Below are 6,000 nucleotides of genomic sequence, written 5' to 3' on the forward strand. Positions count from 1 at the left end.
TTTGACCCTGTATCACGTCCGTTATTATCAAAGAAACTAGAGAAATGGAGAATTGAGGCACAATTGCTATATCATATAAATGCACTTCATACCAACACATCGACCACTGTGCGCTTAAGTCAAGTTTGTGAATCAACCAGCTATTTTGAGACAAATCGAGGCCTTAAACAAGGATGCGTATTAGCACCAACTCTATACAACCTATATGTGGCTGATTTGTCTTACACCTTAAACGCAGTAAACAATTTTCCACCAAAAATTAACGGTGTGTTTGTTTCTTGGCTCGCATATGCCGACGATACCATTTTGTTTGACTTAACCCCGATTGGCTTACAAAGATCCATCAATGCTTTAGCTGATTATGCAACAATTCCATGATTAGTTATACTTCCAAAACCAGAATTATGTGTTTGGGTGGCTCCATACCGCCAAAACCATCTTTTGTTAGGGAGATTAAATAATACCATACTTGAGTTTGTAGAGGAATACCATTATTTGGGATTTCCTGTCAAATTAAATCCTACTATAAATTTCTATGGGGATAGGATTATGCCTAGAATTTAAAAACAAAATGGATTATAGCAAAGCAATACATAGCCAAGAACGAGGGCCATAATATTGTTGCACAGTTAGACATCTATCATGTTAGCATTATCCGTAGCCTACTATATGGCTTATCTGTGCTTCCTCGAACACATACTTGCTGATTGGATAAAATAGAGGGTAAGATCTTACGCTCTGTAATTATTCTTCCTTCCTTGACACCTGTGGAAGCAGCTTTGAGACTGGAATATAAAGACAGCTTCAGGTGCTATTAATTCAAATGATTTGCAGATTCTACTTGGAAGAAATTACAATTTGAATGGTAATAATGTTTATTTCTGAACTGCAACATTTTGCATAAACTACTAACTTTGAAGAACAAATCGAAGACCTGGGATAAAGTCTGCAATATTGAAAAACGTTACAATATACGGACATACAAAGAATACTCAAGGCAAAGTTTTGCCCTTTTTTAGTTTATTTTTTATTGATTCAGTTGATTCAAGATCAACTTTTCAATATTTTCTTATAAAAAAACATATCTTTCCAAGAAGTGTTCTAAATCAACTAAGTTAAAAAGGATTCATTACAATACACTTTCATTCACCGACTTAATTTGCGGAATAGGGTGGGAAGAGAAGGAGAAAGCAAAAGAGGAATACATTAGCCCATTACATTTCACTTAATCTTTTCACAAGTATTGTCTATCTCTGATTTCAGATTCAAATCTTTCAGATAGTTTACGATTGAATAACCACAGCTTTGTTCTCTGTATGAAACAATCTTAGCGATAATTCATCTTGAGACATGATTTCAAAGTGAATAAAGTGTTTCATGAAATAATTTGTTCTAGTGTGTATTAAAGCAACACATTCAGTGAATAAATGCTTTAACATTTCGCTCTTATGACAGAAGCGACATTCTGCTTTTACGTCCAGAAACTTCCATCAATGCATAATTTCATTAGTGTACCACAGGTTTAAATGAAAGCACATGAAGTCAGATCTGTAGGACAAGCTGGGGGATCTCTTTAAATATAGGGGGAGCACACCATATTTCTTTGTCGCAAAAGGATTTGCATGAAAATCTTTGAATAGCATACATTGCACCCTCGTTGTGATACAATCTGCTTTAGCTCTGTCCGGATTAGTCATTAAAAGATCAGTAGGGATGTCCGCCTCTTGCAGGAATGTTTGCACTACACATTTCCATTGAGTAATAAATTGTGGGTTGATGTTTCAACACAATGTGCTACTATTGACAACAGATCCACTGATGTGCTTAGTGTCATACATTTTCGATATAAAGCACATAACCTCCATTTGTACATTGCATGTAATGATAATAAACCAAACTCATACCTCACAACTGGCATATGCTGGGAGTTAGGCAACTTCAAAACTGACCTCCAGAATTTACCTTCCATTTGCTGCCAGAATTGGCCAGATTTATGTACCTTGGACTCAGAGCCATATAATAATATTGGTGTAACATTTTGTTTGTAATATGTGATGAAAGGTATAATTGAGAATTTTCCATATCTGGCATTTATTATTTTTGATTGAGAGATAGTCGTCGTCAATTTTCCTCTCAATTTTTGTTCATAAAGAAGATCAGTTGAGTGACTGTTTATGCTCAATCCCCAGTAAGTATATTCAGTAACTACTGGGAGTGATTGTTTCTGTAAGTGCCAGGTTCTTGTTTTACAACCTCTCCCAACCAAGCCAAATTGCATTATTTCAGTTTTAACAGTGTTTATGGTCAGATAGTTCTTGAATGCATAATCACTTAGGGCATCTAATTATAATTGTAATCCTCGTTTAGTTTTTGATATTAAAACTAGGTCATCCGCGTAGAGTAACCACTTTATCACGGTATTACCTAGTTTTGGGGAGTCTGACATGATATTCATGAAACACTGTCTTAAATCTGAAATAAAAAAATTAAAAAGAGCCGAGGCCAGGGTACAACCTTGTTTAAGACCTCTTTGGGTTTTTATCGATGAAGTTAACAGCCCAGATGTGTTTAGACGGATTTGTACTGATGTTTGCGTGTGCAGTTGGTATATGTAGTTTATTAGATCCTCTGGGCAATGTGCATCAAACAATTTTTTGAGTAGCAGTTCCCCCGCACAGAATCAAATGCCATGCGAAAGTGTACGAATGACATATATAAAGGCTGTTTTTTGTAGTGTTCATTTGCTTTTATGATGTTGATAACCAACAAATACTTGTGCCGATTCCTGAAATAAATCCTGTTTGAAAGGGGTCTCTGATACCTTTTTCCTCTTGCCATAAATTGAATTCTTTCAACAGTAAACCTGTGAAAATCTTTCCCGGGGTATCCAGCAAGGCAATGGGTCTATACACGGCTGGATCTGTTCCATCACCTTTTTTAAAAAGGGGAATGATTATTGATTTCCTCCAGGATAATTGTATTATGCCTGTTTGCATGATCTTCTGCTCATGATTCTCCTTGTTTTTACTTGACAAAATTGTATCCCATTGACTTGAAACGTTTTATATTGCAGCTCTGTCTAAACCTCTTACATTCATGGAACTTGGAAGGGACTTCCACTGGAGACTCATTTATGTTGCCTCTGTGGAGAAAAAATGGAGACTAGCCGCCATAGCTTTACTTTCTGCTCTGTTTTAAAACTGCATTATATGAAGGGATATGGCAATTTTGTTTCAATTTTGACTATATTGATTTAGATCAATAATGGAATACGTTGTACCGGGCGGAATCGGTGGTACTCGTGTCCTCCGCCTACTTTATTTGGAAAGACATTTTAAAACGTATTAATTCATGATAAATTGTGTTTAAAATCTGAATGCATTTTTGTTAACTATTTGATCAGATATGTATCTTAATCTGTTTGGTTGCTGAATTGTAATTTTATATGAATTATTGGAAATTAATTTTAACACTCACTTTTTCTAGATTTTATGTGTCTTATTTTTTGTATATTGTGTTTTGGAAATCATATTTTTAATAAATCATATTTTTAAAAACGTTTTTAAGGCTTGGGTAATTACCAAATACACAATAAAGTATCTAAATGGCGGTAACACAGCAAAACGCTAGGCGGCGGAACCTCCACCTGAAAGCAGGCAGTAAATGGCAGAAAATGCATACAGGTGTTAGGAAGGATGCCACAGGTGCACCCAATGTATCCAGGCGCACCCAATGCAGCATGGAGGAGCTGAAAAAGGCCACACCTTCACTTCCAAACACCACAAGGCTGCCACTGGCTGCAGTCAGCACTGACCTGCAGCTGCTCCTGGCCAACATAGCGCTGCCGAGGCTGGAGGACCAACAGAGGGCCCAAAAGGCATTGGGCAGCAGGATGATGATGATGAGGAGGAATGAGCAGAGAAGGCGCCAGCGGCGGCGTGCACCCATACCCTGTGTACGGGCCACACCATGGACCCTCAGGTGACATGCAAATCTTAACCCTGTACAGCCTCGACCGAGCATAGCATAGCATAGCATATGCCCTCAGGATGATCCAGGAAGTCATCAAAGTTTTGGGGGAGGTGCTGGGTGCACTCCTGCTGCATGTGGGACAGCACACTACAATGCAAACCACCCTGGCACAGGTGAACGCCACATAGACAAGGTTCTATGCCATGGCAGGCATGCCCAATGTGGTAGCTGCACTGGATTGCACGCATGCCGAGCTGGTTGCACCCCAATTCCAGGAGGCAGTCTACCGGAAGCAGTTCCATTCACTGAACATCCAGGTCACCTGTGATGCAGACCTAATGATCACCCACTGCTGTGCCTGGTTTCCAGGCTCAACCCATGATTCCATGGTCCTGCAACAACAGCCTACATAGAGTGGCACAGAGGGCAACATACCTAGGCTTTGGGTGAGTAGAAGTCACAGTACACAGACTGCTCTATTGGGGAGGGGGAGTAGACACAATGTTAATGATTGGGCTGGGAAGACCCCCACATACAATGGACCCACACACCCGTCCCCGACAAGACAGAGTGTTGTTCACCGTAATGTGACATGACACACCGAGCTGCAGTGAATGGGCAGACTGCAATCCAAACAGGCCACAGATGCACAGGACCACAGCTACCACAATGCAGCAGTGCAAAACACACAAAGCATGGCCTGCAATGAGGCCCGGTATGGGTACATGGGTGAACGGGTACCATGTGTACGGGTGTGCAAATAGCCCTCAGGTGGTGCGCATCCAACATGCCACAACACACCCCTGCACCAATGTCAAATGGCATAGGTTGCTTGTATACTTAGCAGAGCAGAAGAAATGGAGTGGATAAACCATAACACCAAGGCATTTCTACAACCGACCCACCAGAGTACCCCATTTTTACACTCTTGCCAAAGTTCATAAACACCCCACCAACCCCCCAGGGAGACCTATAGTAGCAGGGATAGATAATTTGTTAGAACTGTTGGGTAAATACATTGACTTCTTTCTTTCAAAAGACCAGTACTTGCATTCGAGACACCACGCACTTCCTACAAATGTTCAGCCAGATAACGTATACCCCTGAATGTATTCTGTTCACGATAGATGTTAAAAGTCTGTATACATCAATTCTGCATGATCTGGGGAGGAGCAGATCAGAGCATCGCATTCATTTATACTAGTGTTGCTGCAGTTTATTGCAGAAAATTCCTATTTTTGTTCCAAAGGCTGATTTTACCTACAGACTTCAGGCACCTCCATGGGAGCAACCATGGCACCCACTTGTGCCAATTGCTTTATTCATACGTTCGAAAGAGACCATGTTTTAGATCACCCAGTGCAGTGTAATTACCTCAAATTTTTGTTGAGGTTCATAGATGACATCTTTGCTGTGTGGATAGGAACTATTGAAATCGTACAAGGATTGTTATTCTATCTTAACACTATTGACCCAAGAATCCAATTTACCAGCAACATATATGTCTGGCAGATCCATTTCCTAGATGTAGAGATCACTGTTAAGAACGAGAATTACACCACTAACATTTACAGGAAGGAAACAGACAAAAATAACTTACTTCATCGTTAAAGCTTTCATCAAACAAGTTTAATAAAGAACCTCCCTTTGTGCCAGATGCTAAGAATGAGAAGAATGGTTAGCGACCCTGAGGATTACAATAAGCAAATCGAACAAATGGATGATAAGTTCCTTGCTAGAGGTTACAAACCTGAGGGAATCGATGCATCAAAGGAACATGCAGCCAATATCTCACAGGCCGAGGAACTTAGCAAAGCATGTAAAGAAAAAAAGCCTCTGGCACTAGTATATGTTTCGAAATAGTCCATACAAAGCAGGAGAAACCAATCGATTACACAAAATCACGAGAGCACCCTGACATCTGATTCCTGTGTGGAGCACCTCTTCAAGGAACTGTCCACATTTGCATATAAAAGAAGTGCGAACTTTAAAGATTGCCTAGTCAAAACAGGGACAACCATAAAAATA

The 6,000-nt window shown here is 39.9% G+C and overlaps 1 protein-coding gene across 1 annotated transcript in view; it reads left to right on the plus strand.

Annotated features, from left to right (window-relative positions):
* Positions 1-3,561, plus strand: part of CPLANE2 (ciliogenesis and planar polarity effector complex subunit 2) — a 196,046-nt gene extending 192,485 nt beyond the window's left edge. The window contains exon 7 of the transcript XR_011268679.1: positions 3,074-3,561. The gene's annotated coding sequence lies outside the window, so the exon portion shown is untranslated. The remainder of the gene's footprint in view (positions 1-3,073) is intronic.
* The last annotated feature ends 2,439 nt before the right edge of the window (positions 3,562-6,000 follow it).

The sequence above is a fragment of the Ambystoma mexicanum genome, chromosome 8 (assembly GCF_040938575.1).
Source record: "Ambystoma mexicanum isolate Mex_15411 chromosome 8, UKY_AmexF1_1, whole genome shotgun sequence".
In the NCBI taxonomy this organism is placed as follows: domain Eukaryota; kingdom Metazoa; phylum Chordata; class Amphibia; order Caudata; family Ambystomatidae; genus Ambystoma; species Ambystoma mexicanum.